The sequence below is a fragment of the Loxodonta africana genome, chromosome 15, assembly GCF_030014295.1.
Source record: "Loxodonta africana isolate mLoxAfr1 chromosome 15, mLoxAfr1.hap2, whole genome shotgun sequence".
In the NCBI taxonomy this organism is placed as follows: domain Eukaryota; kingdom Metazoa; phylum Chordata; class Mammalia; order Proboscidea; family Elephantidae; genus Loxodonta; species Loxodonta africana.
The window spans coordinates 18,242,818-18,264,844 of record NC_087356.1 but is presented as its reverse complement, the minus strand read 5'-3'; the positions used below and the strand labels follow the sequence as shown (position 1 = coordinate 18,264,844).

At 41.7% G+C, this 22,027-nt stretch overlaps 1 long non-coding RNA gene across 5 annotated transcripts in view; it reads right to left on the bottom strand.

Annotated features, from left to right (window-relative positions):
- The window catches only part of LOC135227770 (uncharacterized), a 98,319-nt gene extending 76,918 nt beyond the window's left edge, over positions 1 to 21,401 (bottom strand). For 2 of the 5 annotated variants that reach the window (XR_010317918.1, XR_010317919.1), the window contains exon 1: positions 17,607 to 21,401. This is a non-coding gene — a long non-coding RNA (uncharacterized LOC135227770). The remainder of the gene's footprint in view (positions 1 to 17,606) is intronic. The other 3 variants (XR_010317917.1, XR_010317920.1, XR_010317916.1) reach the window with 2 other exon arrangements.
- Between the last annotated feature and the right edge of the window lie 626 nt (positions 21,402 to 22,027).

The window sequence follows — 22,027 nt, the reverse complement described above, 5'->3', positions numbered from 1 at the left end:
AAAAGTAATGGGGCTCTACCAAGGTCTTAATTCTCTTTGTCAATCAGTCAACAAATATTTAACTAGCACCCAGTGTGTACCTGAAAAGAGGAAATTATAAAACAAGGAGAGAGAGGAAGCCATAATCAAAGACAAAATTTTCAGGGCAAGTAAAAGGCAAAAAATAGGAAGCAGGCAAAGGTCTACCCATCGTCTTGTCTACATCCTCTGTCCCCCTCCCTCTGATTTCCTGCTGTCTTCAGCTTCTTCTCTCCTCTGTTATGTCCCTGTATGTGAGTGTAGTATAGTTCTTACCACTCCATATTGCAGTTAAGTCAGGAAACTAAGTTTGAACCTACGCCATAGTTGGGGCTCAAGTGTGTCTATTTCCCAGCCAGGACCTAAGGACCAGGCCTGAGTTCTTAGAGAAAAGAGCTGAAGTAACATTTGAAAAGGCCGTACTCATGAAGGACTTTGGAAGAAGAAGGGGCACAGATATACCTGCATTAGGACCCAGAAAACAAAGAGTAACAGCCACTGATGGAAGGGGCATTCTTCCCATTTCTGCACGGAAGACAGTAGGTTGCAGTGAAGTGTGGACTGGACTAATCCTAGCTTGACATTCATTCATTCAATATTCACATAAGTGTCTGGCACTGTTCTAGACCCAGAGAAAACAACCCTGAAGAAAATGGACAAAGCTCCTGCTCTCTTGCATCTCATTATAGCCATGAAATGACCAAGAGGCACCATCTGTAATAGAGTATGTATATTCTTCAGGTAGAGGGTCAGTGAAAGAGAGCGAGACTCTCAACAAGAGGGATTGACATAGTGCCTGCAACAATAGGCTCAAGCATAGCAATTAATGTGAGAATCGTGCAGGACCGGGCAGAGTTTCATTCTGTTGTACATACGGTCACTATGGGTTGGAACCGGCTCAATGGCACCTAACAACAACAGAAAGCACCAGACACCTGGCATACTTGAGGCTAGAAAGCAGCAGATATCAACAGGCGGCAGCTGATGTGGAAAAGCATAAGTGGTCAGCATGGGACCACACATAAAAGGCTAAGTTACTCTATACGTAAGTGGTGGCCACGAGCCTGCAAAATCTGAATGGTTTCTTTTACGAGAACCATATTTGTACTCATGGAGGTGAAGTCCAGGCAGATTTAGATTACCTTGTAAGTTGTTAACTTATTTTCTTGCCTATGAAGCCATGAATACACTGACGTATGGACGTTTTCTCACCAGCACCTAGAAGAGTGACTGGCAGAACTAGGTACCTAGAATTATGTGAGAAAAGAAAGGAAGAGAAAAGGAAAATATGCAATAATTGAAAAATATTAAAGATGGATCTTTACTTTTTTTTTTTTTACAAATGGCAGGAATCCATTTAGAGCCAAGCCTGGTGAGAACATGATGATAGCTCTCCATCAATATCAGATGTTATAATAAAGTGAGGACACTGGAGAAATTCCAAAGATACTTTGAGAAATGACAGCCTTATTGGAATATAACTTCCAATGGCAACTGCACTTAACAAAGTGGATGCCCAAGCTGTGGCATGTGTGCTGAAACCTTTCTGGTGCTTTGTAGTTGCAACTCATGTGTCAAGTGCTAGACTATGTGTTACTGACCATAATACCTGCAGGAATTCAAAAAAGAAGGAGTGTTTTCATGGACCCAATTTTTTAAAGAGTATTGCAGTCCTGGCACTGAAATACTAAAGAAATGGAGAACCAAAAAGAAGAAATAATGTAAAACTGATCAACATCTTCACCAAAAATGAGGAAAACCATTAAAGGAGCACCTAAAATGAAAACCTAAAAAGAGTGGTGAGGATGCTTTTGTTTACAAACAACAGAAATAAACTTTGACTAGTTTAGATAACAAAGAGGACTAGTTGGAGGGATAACAGCAGAGTGATAGTCAGCCCTTTCACCCTAATATGGGCATTCTACATGTTGATGGTTGGTTGATATTCATGCTGTACACTTTGTCTAATGTTTTGGCCGTCAGCCCTGGCCACTGAGATTTCTCATGAATTCCAAGGGTAGAACGCAGCTGGGCCAGAGAAATGGACTAGAACCTGTATTTGATGGCTTTGACCGTAAGTAACAGAAAACCCTGACTTAAACTGATTTGTAACAGGGGTTGGCAAATGACAGACCATGGGTTGGCCACCTGTTTTTGTCAATAAAGTTTTACTAGTACACAGCCATGCCCATTACATATTATCTAGGGCTGCTTGAGAGCCACAATGGGTATTTAAAACAGAGACTACACGTCCCATAGAGTTTAAAATATTTATTATCTGGCCTTTTAAGAAAAAATTTGGTGACCCCTGCCATCTGCAATATGTCATTTGACTCATCAGCAAATAACAACAATGTTTTAGATTCAGTTCTAGGGTGGGCTCAAACTTTGCATTAAGGGCCTAGGCTTTTTAGAATTCTTCTTGCTGCCATCTTCAGTGTTGCCCCCATCCAGGATGGCCACTCTTATGGTGGCAAGAGAGCTACCAATGGCAATCAGTACCATGTGCTTCCTTGTTTATGTCCAGGAGAAGAAAGAATAACTTCTTCCTCAGGCATGGAATATAAACCTTTGATCCGATTGGGTCAGTTTATACACATGCCTATAATTGGATCAATACAGTGGCCAAGGGATTGTCATGCACTTATTATCTTAGACTAATCATACCTCCCCCTCAACATGTCTGTCAGTTTGTCGTACTGTGGGGGCTTCTGTGTTGCTGTGATGCTGGAAGCTATGCTACCAGTATTCAGATACCAGCAGGGTCACCCATGGAGGACAGTTTTCAGCTGAGCTTCCAGACTAAGACAGACTAGGAAGAAGGACCCGGCAGTCTATTTCTGAAAAGCATTAGCCAGTGAAAACCTTAGGAATAGCAGCAGAACATTGTCTGATATAGTGCTGGAAGATGAGCACCCCAGGTTGGAAGGCACTCAAAACATGACTGGGGAAGAGCTGCCTCCTCAAAGTAGATTCAACCTTAATGACGTGGATGGAGTAAGGCTTTCGGGTCCTTCGTTTGCTGACGTGGCATGACTCAAAATGAGAAGAAACAGCTGCAAACATCCATTAATAATCAGAACCTGGAATGTATGAAGTATGAATCTAGGAAAATTGGAAAATCGTCAAAAATGAAATGGAATGCATAAACATCCATATCCTAGGCATTAGTGAGCTGAAATGGACTGCGGTGGGCCATTTTGAATCGGGACTACCATATAGTCTACTATGCTGGGAATGACAACTCGAAGAGGAATGGTGTTGCGTTCATTGTCAAAAAGAATATTTCAAGATCTATCCTGACGTACAATGCTGTCAGTGATAGGATAATGTCCATACATCTACAAGGAAGACCAGTTAATATGACTAATATTCAAATTTACGCAGCAACCACTAGGGCCAAAGATGAAGAAATAGAAGATTTTATCAGCTGCTACAGTCTGAAATTGATCAGACATGCAATCAAGATGCATTGATAATTACTGGTGATTGGAATGCAAAAGTTGGAAACAAAGAAGAAGAATCAGTAGTTGGAAAATATGGCCTTGGTGAGAGAAACAATGCCAGAGATTGAATGATAGAATTTTGCAAGACCAACGACTTCTTCACTGCAAATACCTTCTTTCACTAACATTAGCGGCGATTATACACATGGACCTCACCAGATGGAACACATAGAAATCAAATAGACTACATCTGTGGAAAGAGACGATGCAAAAGCTCAATATCATCAGTCAGAACAAGGCCAGGGGCCGACTGTGGAACAGGCCATCAACTGATCATATGCAAGTTCAAGCTGAAACTGAAGAAAATCAGAGCAAGCCCACAAGAGCCAAAATATCACCTTGAGTATATCCCACCTGAATTTAGAAACCATCTCAAGAATAGACTTGACTTATCGAACACTAGTGACCAAAGAGCAGAAGAGTTGTGGAATGACATCAAGGATATCATCCATGAAGAAAGCAAGAGGTCACTGAAAAGACAGGAGAAAGAAAAGACCAAGATGGATGTCAGAGGAGACTCTGAAACTTGCTCTTGAGTGTCAAGCAGCTAAAGCAAAAGGAAGAATTGATGAAGTAAAAGAACTGAACAGAAGATTTCAAAGGGCCTCTCGAGAAGACAAAGTAAAGTATTATAATGACACGTGCAAAGAGCTGGAGATGGAAAACCAAAAGGGAAGAACATGCTCAGTATTTCTCAAGCTGAAAGAACTGAAGAAAAAATCCAAGCCTTGAGTTGCAATAGTGAAGGATTCCATGGAGAAAATATTAAACAACGCAGGAAGCATCAAAAGAAGATGGAAGGAATACACAGAGTCATTATACCAAAAAGAATTAGTTGATATTCAGCCATTTCAAGAGGTGGCATATGATCAGGAACCGATGGTACTGAAGGAAGAAGTCCAGGCTGCTCTGAAGGCATTGGCAAAAAACAAGGCTCCAGGAATTGATGGAATATTAACTGAGATGTTTCAACAAACAGATGCAGCGCTGGAGGTGCTCGCTCGTCTATGCCAAGAAATATGGAAGACAGCTTCCTGGCCAACTGACTGGAAGAGATCCATATTTATGCCTATTCCCAAGAAAGGTGGTCCAACCGAATGTGGAAATTATACAACAATATCACTAATATCACATGCAAGCAAAATTTTGCTGAAGATCATTCAAAAACAGCTGTAGCAGTGTATCAACAGGGAACTGCCAGAAATTCAGGCCAGTTTCAGAAGAGGACATGGAACCAGGGATATCATTGCTGATGTCAGATGGATCCTGGCTGAAAGCAGAGAATACCAGAAGGATGTTTATCTGTGTTTTATTGACTATGCAAAGGCATTTGACTGTGTGGATCATAACAAACTATGGATAACACTGCAAAGAATGGGAATTCCAGAACACTTAATTGTGCTCATGAGGAACCTTTACATAGATCAAGAGGCAGTTGTTGGGACAGAACAAGGGGATACTGATTGGTTTAAAGTCAGGAAAGGTGTGCGTCAGGGTTGTATTCTTTCACCATTCCTATTTAATCTGTATGCTGTGCAGATAATCTCAGAATCTGGACTATATGAAGAAGAATGGGGCGTCAGGATTGGAGGAAGACTCATTAACAACCTGCGTTATGCAGATGACACAACCTTGCTTAGTGAAAGTGAAGAGGACTTGAAGCACTTACTAATGAAGATCAAAGACCACAGCCTTCAGTATGGATTACACCTCAACATAAAGAAAACAAAAATCTTCACAACTGGACCAATGAGCAACATCATGACAGATGGAGAAAAGATTGAAGTTGTCAAGGGTTTCATTTGACTTGGATCCACAATCAACAGCCATGGAAGCAGCAGTCAAAAAATCAAAAGATGCATTGCACTGGGCAAATCTGCTGCAAAGGGCCTCTTCAAAGTGTTGAAGAGCAAAGATGTCACCCTGAAGAGTAAGGCGCACCTGACCCAAGCCATGGTATTTTCAATCACATCATATGCATGTGAAAGCTGGACAATGAATAAGGAAGACCGAAGGAGAGTTGATGCCTTTGAATTGTGGTGTTTGTGAAGAATGTTGAATATACCATGGACTGCCAAAAGAACGAACAAATCTGTCTTGGAAGAAGTGCAACCAGAATGCTCCTTAGAGGCAAGGATGGCAAGACTGTGTCTTTCATAGTTCGGAGATGTTGTCAGGAGGGATCAGTCCCTGGAGAAAGACATCATGCTTGGCAGAGTACAGGGTCAGCGGAAAAGAGGAAGGCCCTCAGCGAGGTGGATTGACACAGCGACTGCAACAATGAGCTCCAGCATAACAACGATTGTAAGGATGGCGCAGGACAGGGCACTGTTTCGTTCTGTTGTGCATAGGGTCGCTATGAGTCAGAACTGACTGGACGGCACCTAACAACAACAACAACAACAATCATACCTCCTGGCATCTGGAGTCCATAAGAATTTGAAATTCTGCTCTGCATTTTCCCTCTTTTGATCAGGATTCTTCTATGGAAACTTTGATCAAAACGTTCATTAATGGTAGCCAGGCACCATCCAGTCCTTTTGGTCTCATGTCAAAGGAGGCAGCTGTTCATGGAGGCAATTAGTCACACATTCCATATCCTCCTCCTATCCCCTACCCTCCTTCTTCCTCTGTTGCTGTAGGTGAACAGAGACCAATTACAGTGCCTTGGATGGCCATTGCAAGCTTTTAGGAACCCAGGTGATACACAAGGAACTAGGAGGCAGAGCAGAAGCACTATACATATTATTAAGCCAATTACTGGGTATACCACGAAACCATGACCCTAAACCTCCAAACCAAAGAACCAAATCCCTTGAGGTGCTTGGTTGTACATAAGCAGCCTCAGCAGCTACTATTTTCATTGTTGTTGTCATTGTTGTAAACATATCTATCACACAACTTTTGCCAGTTCAACACTTTATAAGTGTACAACTTATAACAGCAATTACAATAATTGACTGTGCAACCCTACCTTTAATTAACGTGATTTTTCCATCACCACTAACCCCCTCTCCCCCTCTCACTGCCCCTGTTAACCACTAATACACTATATTCTCTCTACATTTGCCTGTTCTTGTCTTTTTACATAAGCGAGGTCATACAATATTTGTCATTTTTTGATTGGCTTATTTCGCTCAGCATAATGTCATCAAGCTCCATCCATACTGTGGCATGTATCAAGACTTCATTTCTCCTACTGGCTGAGTAGTATTCCATTGTATGTATGTACCACATTTTGTTTACCCATGCATCTGTTGATGGGCATTTAGGTTGTTTCCACCATTGGCTATTGTGAATGCTACAATGACTATTGGTGTACAAGTTTCTTTTTGAGTCTCTGCTTTTGAGGGTTTGGGGTATACCTGGGAGCGGAATTTCTGGGTCATATGGTAGTTCTATTTTTAGCTTTTTGAGGAACTGCTATCCTGTTTTCCACAACGGCAGTACCATTTTGCATTCCCACCAGCAATGGATAAGGGTTCCAGTTTCCCTACATCCTCACCAACATGTTATTTTCTGTGTTTTTGTTTTTTTATCTTAGCCATCCTAGTGGGAGTGAAGTGGTATGTCATTGTGGTTTTGATTTGTATCTCTCTGATGGCTAACGATGCTGAGCATCTTTCCATATGTCCGGTGGCCATTCAAATGTCCTCTTTGGTTGTTTGCCCATTTTATGATTGTGTTATTCGTCTTTTTGCTGTTGTCAATGTTTTATACATATTTTGGTTATTAGATTCTTATCAGATGTAAGATTTCCAAAGATATTCTACCAATCTGCTGCTTGCCTTTTCACATTTTTGATAAAGTCTTTTGATGAACAAAACTTTAATTTTTATGAGGCCCAATGTATTTTTTTCTTTTTGTTATTATATTAGATAACCTATTGTTAAAAACTAGGCTGACAGTGTTGCCCCCGAATTTTCTTCTAAGAATTTTATGGTTTTAGTTTGCACATTTAGGTCCTTCATTTTGAATTCGTTTTTGTGTATGGTATGAGGCATGAAGTCATCAAAGATTTCATTTTACTTGGATCCACAATCAATACCCATGGAAGCAACAGTCAAGAAACCAAATGACACACTGCATTGGGCAAATCTGCTGCAAAAGACCTCTTTAAGGTGTTAAGAAGCAAAGATGTCACTCTAAGGACTAAGGTGCGTCTGACCCAAGCCTTGGTGTTTTTGATCGCCTCATGTACGTGGGAAAGTTGGACAATTAATAAGGAAGACTGAAGAAGAATTGATGCCTTTGAGTTGTGGTGTTGGAGAAGAATATTGAATATACCACGGACTGCCAGAAGAAGGAACAAAGCTGTCTTGGAAGAAGCACAACCAAATGTTCCTTAGAAGCAAGGATGGCGAAACTTTATCTTACATACTTTGGACATGTTATCAGGACATGTCCCTGGAGAAGGACATCAGGCTGGGTAAAGTGGAAGGTCAGCGAAAAAGAGTAAGGACCCTCAACAAGATGGCTTAACACAGTGGCTGCAACAATGGGCTCCAGCATAACAACAATCAAGAGGATGGCGCAGGACCAGGTGGTGTTTTGTTCTGTTTTACATGGGGTCGCTCTAAGTCCGAAATGACTCAATGGTACCTAACAACAACAACAACAAGATTAAGCATGGGTCCTGTTTCATTTTTCTACATGTGGAAATCCAATTTTACCAGCACCATTTATTGAAAAGACTCTTCAAATGGACTTAGCACCCTTGTCAAAAATCAGTTGACCACAGATGTGTGGGTTTATTTCTGGACTCTCAGTTCTATTCCATTGGTCTGTGTGCCTATTATTATGCCAGTGCCAGGCTGTTTTGATTACTATAGCTGTATAAAAAACAAAAAAACCAAACCCATTGCTATCAAGCCAATCCTGACTCATAGCGGCCCTATCAGACAGAGTAGAACTACCCCATAGGATTTCCAAGGAGTGCCTAGTGGATTCGAACTGCTGGCCTTTTGGTTAGCAGCCATAGCTCTTATAGCATATTTTAAAATCAGGAAGTGTGAGTCCTTTTGGTTAGCAGCCATAGCTCTTATAGTATATTTTAAAATCAGGAAGTGTGAGTCCTCCTACTTTGTTTTTCTCTTTCAACATTACTTTAGCTACTCGGGGCCTCTTGCCATTCCATGTAAAGTTGACGATTGTTTTTTTTTTATTTCTGTAAATAAGACTGTTGGAATTTTGATCAGGATTGCATTGAATCTATAGATCACTTTGGGTAGTATTGACATCTTAACAATATTAAGTCTTCTAAACATGGAACATCCTTCCATTTATTTAAGTCTTCTTTAATCTCTTTCAACAGTGTTTTATAGTTTTCATTGTATAAATCCTTCACATCCCTGGCTAGATTTATTCCTTTTGTTGTCATTAGGTGGATGGCACAGGCCCGGGCAGTGTTTTGTTCTGTTGTACTTTGGGTTGCTATGAGTTAAAACCAAAGTACAACAGAACAAAACACTGCCCGGGCCTGTGCCATCCTCATGATTGTTGTTATGCTTGAGCCCATTGTTGCAGTCAACCCATTTCACTGAGGGTCTTTTTCTTTTTTCACTGACCATCTCCTTTACCAAGCATGATGTCCTTCTTCAGGGACTTATCCTGCCTGATAACATGTCGAAAGTATGTGAGATGTAGTCTTCCCGCCCTATATCAGACAATGTTCCCCTGCCATTCACAAGGTTTCACTGGCTAATTCTTTTCAGAAGTAGACCACTGAATCCTTCTTCCTACTCTTAGTCTGGCAGCTCAGCTGAAATCTGTCTGCCATGGGCGACCCTGCTGGTATTTAAATAGCAGTGGCCTAGCTTCCGCATCACAGCAGCATGCAAGCCCCCACAATTCAACAAACTGACAGACGTGGGGGGGAAATTTATTCCTAGGTATTTTATTTTCTTTGATGCTATTTTAAATGGAATTTTTTCCAAATTTACCTTTCAGATTTCTGGTGTATAGAAACCCAACTAATTTTTGTTTGTTGACCTTGTACCCTGTAACTTTGTTAAATTTCTCCATTATCTCCAGATGTTTTCTTGTGGACTCTTTGGGATTTTCTATATTTAGCATCATATCATCTGTGAATAGAGGTGATTTTACTTCTTCATTTCCAATCTGGATACCTTTTATTTCTTTTTTTTCCCAATGTTATTGCTCTGGCTAGGACTTCTAGTACAATATTGGATAGGAGCTGTGAGGGCAGGCACCCTTGTCTTGTTCCCAATTTCAAGGGGGAAAGCTTTCAGTCTTTCTCCATTAAGTATAATGTTGGCTGTTGGCTTTTCAAATATGCCCTGAATCATACTGAGGAATTCCTCTTCTATTCCAGTCTTCTTGAGGGTTGTCATCAAGAAAGGGTGTTGAATTTTATCAAATGATTTTTCTGCATCCGTAGAGATGATCATGTGGTTCTTTTCCTTTGTTCTATTGATGTGGTGTATTATGTTGACTAATTTTCTAATGTTGAACCATCCCTGTATTCCTTGAATAAAATCCACTTGGTCATGGTTCATGACTCTTTAAATAAGCTATTGGATTCTATTCACTAGTATTCTGATGAGGATTTTTACATCTATATTCGTAAGAGATATTGGCCCGTAATTTTCTTGTCTTACAGCATCTTTGTCTGGTTTTGGTATCAAGATTATGTTTGCCTCATAGAATGAATTAGGGAGTATTCCTTTCTTCTCTATCTTTTGGAAGAGTTTAAACACTGTTGGTGTCACTTGTCTAAATGTTTGGGTAGAAATCCCTGGGGAAGCTATCTGGTCCAGGACTTTTTTTGTTGGGAGGTTTTCGATCACTGATTTGATCTCTTCACTTGTTATGGATCTGTGAAAGCTTTCTATTTCCTCTTGAGCCAGTTTTTGGTAGTGTCTTAGGCTGGGTTCTCTAGAAGAGCAAACCAGTGAAGCGTCTATATATATATGTATATATACATAGAGAGAGAGAGATTTATATCAAGGAAATGGCTCACTCAATTGTAGAGGCTGAAAAATCCCAAGCCCTTGGGTCAGGCTGGAGGCTGACCCACATAGCTGCAGGGGCTGGCAAACCCAAGATCAGCAGATCAGCTGCTAGCTCAAGAACTGGAAGTTAGATGAACAGGAGCCAGCTGCAGGATCCAGAGCAAGCAAAAGCCCACGAGTCTTTTGAGAAACTCCACGTATATTGGATGCAAGCCATACTCCAAGGAAACTCTGTTTCAACTAATTGGTTACAGCAGATTCCATCATGAAGGTGAGCACCTTATTATACATATGACTGCCAAACTGTGTCATAACTGCCAAACCGCTTAGAATCATGACCCAAACAAGCTGACACAGAACTTTAACAATCACAGGTAGGTTGTGTGCTTCTAAGAATTTGTCCATTTCATCTAGGTTATCCAGTTTGTTGCAATACAGTTGTTCATAATATTATATCAATATTCTCTTTATTTCTATCAGGTCAGTTGTAATGCCCCTCTCATTTCTTATTTTGGTTATTTGCACCTGTTCTCTTTTTTCTTTGTCAGTCTAGCTAAAGGCTTGTCAGTTTTATTGGATTTTTCAAAGAACCAACTTCTGGTTTTATTGATTCTTTGTATTATTTTCCTGTTTTAGATTTTATTTATTTCTGCAGAAATGTTCTTTTCTCCTTTCTGGACAGCTACATGCTCAGCTTAAAAATCAGGGGTTCCACCATTATGGAAGAAGGGGAGAACAGATATTAAGGAACAAACAGCAGTCTCTTCAAAATGATAATTCATTGTTAGAACACCCAAGACTTCTAAGCTAAGAAACCAAAAAAACCAAACCCAGTGTCGTTGAATCAATTCCGACTCATAGCGACCCTATAGGACAGAGTAGAACTGCCCTGTAGAGTTTTCAAGGAGTGCGTGGTGTATTTGAACTGCCAACCCTTGGGTTAGCAGCTGTAGCACTTAACCACTACACCACCAGGGTTTCCAGCTAAGAGGGTTCCTTTTTAACTCAAAAAGAAAAAAAAAAAGCAGTAATCTTTAAGAAATATAAAGAATTCAATAATAAAACTTAAGTCTTATACTCCCATAATTGAAATCTGAGTGCATTAAAGCAACAGAAAAAGATACAAAAATGCAGTCACTATTTGCTTATGACACGTATGATCTTTGAAGAAAAGCAATACTGTGTCCTAGTGAGGAACTATATCCCAGAAACTGATAATTCATTCAAGTCATTTTAGACCAAATTTTACAGATTCTGCAGGTGTGGTGGTATAAAAGGAGGCAGATTAGCTTTCCTTTACATTCAGATTCAGTCCTAAGAATACGAAATGCTGAAAAGCTATTGTTTAAGCCCAAGGACCTTCTTCTGTCAAAATGGAAATGCCCAAAATGACGAGGTGTATTTCTTCAACTAAAAAAAAGGAGTCTAGAAAAGTATTCCTAATCCTGCGTGCTGTAATGATAGCTTCATCAAAGGGTTTGTAACTTGCCTTTCATATTATGATTGATAGGCCAGTTACCCATGGAAAGAAGATACAAATAGTATTTTACATCTCCAACATACAGGTGACTGCCACAAGACCGACTCGGTCGATTCAGAAAAAGTAACAAAGCACAGGTCTCATGTCTGTGAATGAATAGGGAGTTGAGAAAGGGCTTTTTGACTCCCTGAAAAGTTCAGCAAAATCAAGCCTCACTGCAGAGGGTGTGCCAGCTGTTCAGGGCAACGCCTTTCCTGCCATCAGGGAGTACAAGCGCATATACGTCAAGTATTATTTGGTGACAAGAATAGGACATTATTCTGAGCAATGAAGTCTTATTGAAATTCTCCCAAAGTACATAGATGCTGTAACATGGCAATTACTCTAAGAAAGAGCTTTTAATTTAGAAATTGCCTCATCTTTTTGGTTTCTATTTTTGATGACATTTGTAATCTAAATTACCAAGAAACCTGTATCTCTCAAACTTTTACGTCAAACCCCAAATCTGATTTGCAATTTTATTTTGGGATCAGCTCATTCATTAACGTTCAGTCTGTTTTTATGAGATTTAGCTCCAGTCTAGGCCCAGGTAAAGAGCAGGGGAGTGAAAGGAATTAGTACCATTTTCAAGCAAGGCAGAAGCATGGCTGTGTCACCACTTAAATATCTACTTCCTCTCCTGTGCAGCTCCTAGAGTCTGGGCAGAAGAGGAAGTCACACAGGGCTGATGTTTGCAAGGTTGGGGCCTTAGCCTCGGTCTGTGAAGCAATGAAACAATCAATGTCGGGTCAATGGTACTTAATTTTTAGATCCTCAGCAAACATACTCATTAATTCATTGTTTCGGCAATCACCTTTCAAGCACCTGTCTGGACCAGGCTCTGTGAGAAACCATGGGTATACACAGAAAGATCAGAAAGTGTCCCCATTCTCGTAAAATAGGTTAACAGTGGTATCAGTTCCAACGGTGTTAGTTTCAGTTATAGAAATAATCAGCATGTCTAAAGAAAACAATTGGCAGAAAATATGTACAAATGATCACAACTATTAGCTGGAATAAATTTTTTTCCAACTTCCTATAATGCTATCATCTTACTATAATATATTCTTCTGTTTTCAATATAAAAAAAAAAAAAAACAGTAATTCCAAGCTGTAGTGTTAGAAATTGAGGAATGCATTTTTATTTATTCAAATAAAATTACTCTAAATTCAGGTTCGGACTTCTTAAGTTCAAGATGCCAAGTAGGCCATTGGATAAAGGTCTGGAGTTCAGGAGACAAGTCCGAGTTGGAGATTCACATTTGGCAGCTTGTAAATGATATTTACAGCCACAAGCCTGGATGAGATCGCCAAGGGAGTGAGTAAAGAAAAGTGGCCCAAAGGCTGAGCTCTGGGGCCCTCCAAGGCGGTGAGGTCAGGGAGAAAGAGGAGGAACCAGCAAAGGAGACTGAGAAGGAATGCCCAGTGAGGAGCAGAAAACCAAGAAAGGGTGATGGCCCAACTGCATTAAATGCTATATACCTAAGTAAGACATCGAAACCCTTGTGGCATAGTAGTTAAGTGCTATGACTGCTAAGCTCAGCAGTTCAAATCTACCAGGTACTCCTTGGAAAATATGGGACAGTTCTACTCTGTCTTAAAGGGTCCCTATGAGTCAGAATAGACTTGATGGCAACACTTTTTTTTTTTTTTAAGTAAGATATGGGCTGAAAATTGATCAGTGGACTTAGCAAAGAGCCCTGGTGACTCAGTGCTTAAGAGCTCAGCTGCTAACCAAAAGGCTGGCAGTTTGAATCCACCAGCTGCTTCTTGGAAACCTTATGGGGCAGTTCTACTCTTTCCTATAGGGTTGCTACCAGTCAGAATGGATTTGATGGCAATGGATTTGCACTTAATAAAGTGCAGGTCATTAGTGTTTTTTGGAAAGAACAGTTTCGATGGAGCATTCATGGGAATCATACCTGTTTGGAGGGAGTTTAAGAGGTGAGAAGACAGGAGAAATTAGCGGCAGCAAATATAGATAACCCTTGAGAAAACTTTTGCTTAAAGCGGAGCAAAGAAATGGCCCCTAGCCGCATTTTTCTTATATGTTCCTTCATGTATTAATTTGAAAAATTAGTAATTAATGCATTTTTTTTAAGCCGGCAAACATGTCCTTAACACAGGTATTTGCTAAGGAATTATTTGGCAAACAGTAGATACAGTTTTCTGTACAAGATCATTTCAGAGTTTATAAAATCATCTCCATTGTAAAATACACTTTATGCAAAAGGGGTCTTCTCAAATTGATACGTGTGTTGGTGTTTCTCACTCCTATCCCTTCTGAAAATGCTACCATTTACCTCAGAAGGAATATCATAGGGAAACACAAGCTCAGCAACCTTTGCTACTTATACCCAGGACCTTGGGAAAATCTCTTAGCACTGAATGCCTTCCTTCCAATAATACAAGGGCAAAGGGCATTGGGTCTGTCTGTGAGCACTGTGGGTGTTGGCAAGATGGGGGAAAAGTAGGAATAGGTTTGTTTTGGTGTTTTGTTCTAGTACCTAAGGCTAACTTCAAACCCAAAGATGTTTGTTTTTTTTCTTTTGGAGGGGTGGGGACAGTGGGAATTTTCTGCTATTCTGCTCTTTATCACATTCAGACTAGTGTGACTGCCTAAGCCATATCATGATATCAAAGTCACTGTCAATATTCTGCAACTAATTTTTTAAAATCTGATTTCATTGCAATAGTTTTAAAAAACACCTTCAAAAAGGGATAATTGAATATTGCGGCCACAATCATAGGCAAAGATCATCTCTAGTAAAAGGAATATGTTTTGTCTTTTCACTGCCCTGAATCATTCCAACTCACTTAACTATACAAATAGTTTCTTTTTGTAAGAATAAATGTTGGAATCATATTTAATACACTGTTGTTGTCATTGTTATTCTTGGGTGCTATGGAGTCTATGCCAACTCATGGCGATCCCATATGATAGAGTAGAACTGCACCATAGGGTTTTGTAGACTGTAATCTTTATGGGAGCAGATTGCCAAGTCCTTCTCCCGAAGACCCACTGGGTGGGTTCGAACCACCAGCCTTTCGGTTAGCAGTCAAGCACTTAACTGTTGTGCCACCAGGGCTCCCTTTTAATACACTAAACCCACTGCTGTCAAGTCTAGTGTATTTGATTCCCACTCATAGTGACCTATAGGACAGAGTAGAACTGCCCCATTGGCTTTCCAAGGCTGTAATCTTTACAGGAGCAGACTACCAGACTACCACATCCTTCTCCTGCAGAGTACTTGTAGGGTTCAAACTGCTGACTTTTCAGTTAGCAGCCAAGCTCTTTAAGCACTGCTCCACCAGGGCTCCTTTTTTTTTTTTTTATTGAATACACTGGTAAAAAATTGCTGGTAAATAACCAATGTCAGAATTGTACCTATCCATAAGATTTTTTTATATATATATAAGATTAAAACACCCGTGAGGAAAATTCATTGCTATGCTAGCAACTTTCCAGCTGCATTACAGCAGAGTGACCAAGAACACTAGCTCTGGAGGCAGCAATGACTGCCATCACCTGAGAAGCTGAGTTTATGTGGCTGCTGGAGAGCCGACGCAGCTCAGGGTCATGTTCAGGGGGCCATGGACTTCACAGTGAAGGGTCTGGAAAGACAGACCATCAGGAGGATGCAGGACCTTATATTCCAGTGCAGGCACAGCTGCTGTGGGAACAATCAGGCCTCCATGCAGCAAGAGTTCAGTGCCTGGAGCACCCCTTACTCTCAGGCTCTGGTGATCAGCTAGTTGGAAAATTCCAGGACCAGCAAGCCTGGTGCCTCTGTGTTGCAACCACAAAGCCAAAGACTCGATGGATGCAGAGAGCAAGGTGCTTTGGACGAAGCAGCAACTGGGAACCTGTGTGACCGAGTGTGTGGATGACCACATAAACCACATATCTCCAATGGTCAGGAAAATAAAAGGGTCTCTCTCCCATCTCTTTGGAAGTAAGAATCTTTGCCTGTGGCCATCTTGGTTGGAAGCGGGAATCTATTAAAGAATAAGATTTTTGCTCTTTTACGCAAAATTGAGGAATGAAGAAATCAAGGATTGCAGCAAGTTTAAATAACATGTTACTTGCCGCTGGGCACTTGGCTCCATTATATATTTTAATGCATAGAAACTGAAATGGAAGGAAAAAAACCAAACCATCTAATTGATTCCAGCTCATGGCAACCCTATGTGTGTCCCAGCAGAACTGTGCTCTGTAGGGTTTTCAATGGCTGTGACCTTTTGAAAGTAGATTGCCAGGCTTTCCTTCCAGCACACCACTGGGTGGATTTGAACCTCCAACCTTCCAGTCAGCAGCTGAGTGCAAAGCGGTGTTAAATTTTGGGTCAGGGATAGCACAAGTTTCCTTTCTAGCCCAGATTTTATGTAGTGAGAGCTTTGGCAGTAGGGATCTTCCTGGTTGTACCAAGCCAGAGCCTTCCAAGGTACCAGATTATTCTTGGTGCATAAAAGCAACAGACTTGCCAATTCCAAACTCTGGTAGAGCTTGAAGAGAGGTGATTCTGTATGTTGCCAGCCTCCCATATACCAGGAGTACCACCACACCATTTTCCATAGGCCATGAAGCAAAAGCCTTGAGGTTATTTCTAATTTTAAGAGAAAAAAATATTTGAGGGTATTTTTGTTTGGTTTGGTTTTCTTTTAAATTCAAGGGCCTGAAATTGATTATGATACGGAACTGGGAGAGGGTGCTCAGGAAGAGAACTCTGAGACATTCCTAATGGATGTACCTTTCTTGCCACCAAGATGTGGATGTGCCCTTCTTGAGGGTCTCACGCATCACATCTTTCAGCCCGGATACCATGTGAAGTGTGAGAGGCAGGTGTCACGCTGGTATGGGAAGCAGAACTTCCCTTTCCCTGCTTCCATGATGGCTCAGAGGCTGCCTTCCCCTGCTCTTCAGTAAAGAGTGGTGGGTAATCTTGCAGTGACGCTTTGCCCTTGAAGAGCAAGGAGATTGTTACTATAGTATGTACCAGTGTCCTATAATGAATGCTGAAAGACGGACTCTTTGCTTAATTAGGAAGAGTTGGAAAGGACTGGGTTTGGGAAGATCTGAGTTTGTTTTGTTTTGTTTCTTTCTGGAGGAAAATGGAATGAAAGCTTCAATATGGCACTGCTTACATAGCCCCTGAAATTACAGAGCTCTGCTGAGAAGAGCCCCTGACAACTGTGAAGATACAGAAGCTATGGCTCCCTCAGGGCAATGGGAAGCGGGCATCCTTTACCAAATGCTTTTTGCCAGGCCAAAGGCCTCTGAGCTGTGCCATGTTCCTGCCCCTACACTGGCATCCTGCTGATAAGGATCTTGTTCTCCTTCCATCACCTTATTACTTCAAGTGATAACAGCCTGTCTGGGCTGCTTCAAGGCTGTGATATATTTTCCTAGTGTTGTGATTAAAAAATAAATAAGGTTTACTCCACCTGCCCCCAATAAGGCAGTAACCGGCAATCAGACAGATCAACATTTGAATCCCAGCCCCTCAACTTACTAGCTAGGTGGCTTTGAGCCAATTATTAACCAATTATTAAGTGGCCAGGTAGTAAAGTGGAAGTAAATTTGCCTACCTTCACAGGATCCAATGAGTTAATGCAGGTAAAATCACTTGGCAACTAGTGAACTGCCGACAGTTGGTGGCCATCAGAGTTACTGGATGAGGAGACAATGCGTAGGACCCCTCCTAGACGGATGGTGGACAGAAGGGCTGCAGCGAATGTGCAGTGGGCACAGGGGCAGCCACGTAGCTGATGCAGGTCCTGTCCTTGAGAACACCCAGCAACTCTCTCATCAGTCCCGGGGCTGTCCCAGCACTGTCACCCTGTGCTAACGGCTTCTCTGGAGGAACTGAAAACACTTGAAGAACTTTGCAAAGGTCAGCTGTGGCTAATAGTCTATCCCCCTGAGAACCTCGCACCACAAGAACACACACACACACACACACACACACATCTGACTCGAGAATAATTGAGAGCCGGGGACGTAGGGCAATTCTGGAACATTATTTTCCTTGGGATATAAATCTCAACAGAGCAGGCCCAGAAAGATTCTAGGACTTACCCACAGGGGGGTCACTACTAAGAGTTGTGATAAAATGTTTAAAGCTAGGGTGGGGAATAGGAAGGCGAGAGCAGTGGTTAGATAGGAAGGTTTGCTAAGAGACTAAATAATTGGTTTGATTGAAGCTTCTTTGATATATTGGTTTCTATCAATTTCCAGGTCAGCAGCTGCTGCCAGGTGTTGCTAAAATTGTGAACACAGAGCGAAAGGGCCTGACAGGTGTACAAAAAGAATTGCCAAGCATGACCTAGCTAAGAACTGCCAATCCGCTTCCTGAAGTATTTTCACCCCTAGTCTTTAGAGGCTGCTTTTTATTTTGCTGGTGAAGGCGCCTAAAAGTCCTATGAATTGAATCCCAAATTTGCTACAAATCTGTAGCAGAATGAATATGAGCAAAGGGTCCCACAGAACTGGAGCTCTGCCCAATAACAGCCAGACTTGCACCAAGTTACCTAACTTCTCAGAGCCTCAGTTTGCTCATCTGTAAAACAGGGCCTAACAAGGCCTACTTCTCTGGGTTGTTGCAAGGATCACATGAGAACCTGCATGCAAAGCACCTAGCACCACACAGACACGTACGTGTCATCATTAAGTAAAAGGAGAAAATGGTTTCTTTTAGCACAGGAGTTTCTATCCATCCCACATACAGGGGAGATACTGTATTAAACCAACCATTTATGTGATTTGTGGTTATGCTGGGTGTCATGGGTTGAATTGTGTCCCTCAAAAATATGTGTCAGCTTGGTTAGGCCATGATTCCCAGTATTGTGTGGTGGTCCTGCATTTTGTGATTTTCCCAGGTGTTATAAATCATAATCTCTGCCTGTGGTTAAAGAGGATTAGGGTGGGATGTAACACCCTTGCTCAGGTCACATCCCTGATCCAATGTAAAGGGAGTTTCCCTGCAGTGTGGCCTGCACCACCTTTTATCTTACAAGAGATAAAAGGAAAGGGAAGCAAGCAGAGAGTTGGGGGCCTCATACCACCAAGAAAGCAGTGCCGAGAGCAGAGTGAGTCCTTTGGACCCGGGGTTCCTGTGCGGAGAAGCTCCTAGTTCAGGTGAAGATTGATGACAAGGACTTTCCTTCAGAGCCAACAGAGAAAGCCTTCCCCTGGAGCTGATGCCCTGAATTTGGACTTTTAGCCCACTTTGCCGTGAGAAAATTAATTTCTCTCTGTTAAAGCCATCTATGTGTGGTATTTCTGTTATAGCAGCACTACTAAGACACTGTGAAATCCAAGTTCCCGTGGAATGTTTACTGTGATCAACCCAAAGCCCCTCTCAAAGTCCCTGCATCTAATCTTCAAATGCAATATCACTGCCGCAAAGAATGAGAGGAGTGGAAGACAAGCGCCAGTGTATTAAATACAACCCCTCCCCTTTTTCCTAAAGCCTGTCTGTCTCCTTGTCTTAATAACTCTTCAGTTCCCAAAAAGCAGAGACTCTTGGGAAACAGGAAGTAGCAAAATGCCAGTGAGAAAATCCCCAGATGCAGATCAGCCATACATCACTCAGACAACAAGTTGGTCAAAAGAGGGAAATTCCCCGCCAGCCCTCAGAAACAGTCCCTCAAGAACACAAGAAAGCTTAGAGAAGGTTAATTTGGGAAACCCCCTCAGAGACAACAGAACAGAAACGGAAAGCTGCTGCCTGAATGAAATCTGAACAGAGTAAGCCAATTAGTGGCTGCGTGGGGAGCACCCTGTGTAAAGTCATAATGCTGCTCCTGCCCTGCTTCCCCCTTTTCAACCTGATCCTGAGGGGAACATTTAAAGGGACACAGTTGCCAGAGCCACTTGACACCCACTCGGCTCAAGCTCCCACCCCAGGGGAATTAGTGCTGCAACTCTGAGCCTCTTGATGTTAGCTGCTGCTAAGCCCCATTCACTTTCCCTTGGGACCTCCTTTGACACTGTGGTAGAATTATCAGGCCACAGTTGTCATACTGTGAGTTTCCCACACAGTCGTGCTGCGGCAAGCCATCAGGTTTTACTGGGTTCTAATCTATATGTGACCTTGTCGAGATTTAATCTATATGTGGCCTTGAGGTCACATTTCTTCGCGGTTGCTAAGCTTCAAAATCGGGAAGGAACTCTTCCCATAGGGATGGGGGAAAAAAATCAAATAAACCCTGTCCTGTGAAGGGCTTAGAATGGAATATCTGCTGGTGGGTTGTTGCAGAGAAAGCGTATAAACACTGTTGGAAAAGGGCCTGGGGGACGTACTGCTCTATGGCTCCCTCATCTCTAGATGCAGGCAAAGTCCAGGTCGCTGCTGCCACCAATTCTCTGTCAAAGCTCCCATTCCCATAGGACTTCTATTTGGTGTTTTTTTTCTTGTTTGTTTTTGGTTTTGTCTGAAACTTAAAATGACCTTTTCGAGAAGATGACAAAAACTACATTTTAGTAGACGAGAGAGGAAAGTAGAACCCTTTTGATGCCCAAAATGTCCTTGACTGTCTACTTTCCCAAAATAGGTACCAAATTAGGGAAGCAGAGGAGTTTTTTAAGGAGAATATCTCTGGGTTTAAAACTGTGTCACACCTTATGCTCTGCTAGAGTGTGGACCACTTAGGTAGTCAGGGCCCACAGTTGCATGATTCACAATTACACAGGCCACTTTCAAATATTTTTTGGCTCCTAGAAAAACAACCCTGACAAAACCACTTTCTCGATGCCTTCACACAAATGTGGTTCTTACTCAGTTAGGTTGTGAAACTTTGGAAAGATTGTTTCCCCAGAAATTGTAAGGGTTCTCAGCCACCTGCTTATCCCCATGCTTGGAGTAAGCCAGAAAACTCCTTTTGGGGTTTGCATGTTTCCTGGTGTCATGGATTGAATTGTGTCCCTCAGAAATATCTGTCAACTTGACTAGGTCATGATTCCCAGTTGTCAGAGATTGAATTGTGTCCTCTAAAAATATGCGTATCAATTTGGCTAGATCATGTGTGATTGTCCACCACTTCTCGTCATCTGATGTGATGTTCCTATGTGTTGTAAATCCTATCTCTATGATGTTAATGATGTAGGATAGGCAGCAGCTGTGTTAGTGAGGCAGGACTCAATCTACTAGGTTGGATCACGTCTTGAGGCACTTCTCTTTTGAGACATAAAAGAGAGAAGCTAGCTGAGAGATGGGGACCTCATACCACCAAGAAAGCAGTGCCAGGAGCAGAGAGCATCTTTCGGACCTGGGGTTCCTGTGCGGAGAAGCTCCTAGTCCAGGGGAAGACTGATGAGAAGGACCTTCCTCCAGAGCCAAAAGAGAGAGAAAGCCTTCTCCTGGAGCTGGCACCCTGAATTTGAACTTCTAGCCTACCAGACTGTGAGAAAATAAATTTCTCTTTGTTAAAACCATCCACTTGTGGTGTTTCTGTTATAGCAGCACTAGATGACCAAGACACCAGTATTGTATGATTGTCCACCATTTTGTCATCTGATGTCATTTCCCTATGTGTGGTAACCCCTGTCTCTTTGATGTTGATGAAAAGGGATTATCAGCAGCTATGTAAACTCAATCTACAAGATTAATCTATAACTGAAGCCAATCTCTTTAGAGATAAGAAAGAGAAGTGAGCAGAGAGATAGGGTATTTTCAAGCACCAAGAAAGCAGTGCCAGGAGCAGAGGGTATCCTTTGGACCTGGGTCCCTTCATCTTAGAAGCTCCTAGACCTGGGAAGATTGACAACAAGGACCTTTCCCCAGAGCCAAGAGAGAGAGAAAGCCTTCCCCTGGAGCCAGTACCTGAATTTGGACTTCTAGCCTCCTAAACTGTAAGAAAATAAATTTCTCTTTGTTAAAGCCATCCACTTGTGCTATTTCTGTTACAGCAGCACTAGATAACTAAGACACTTAGTAATTAGAATAGCCCTTAAATTCATTCTGTAGACAGAAATAATAATTATAATACAGAGACCAAACCAGTTGCCA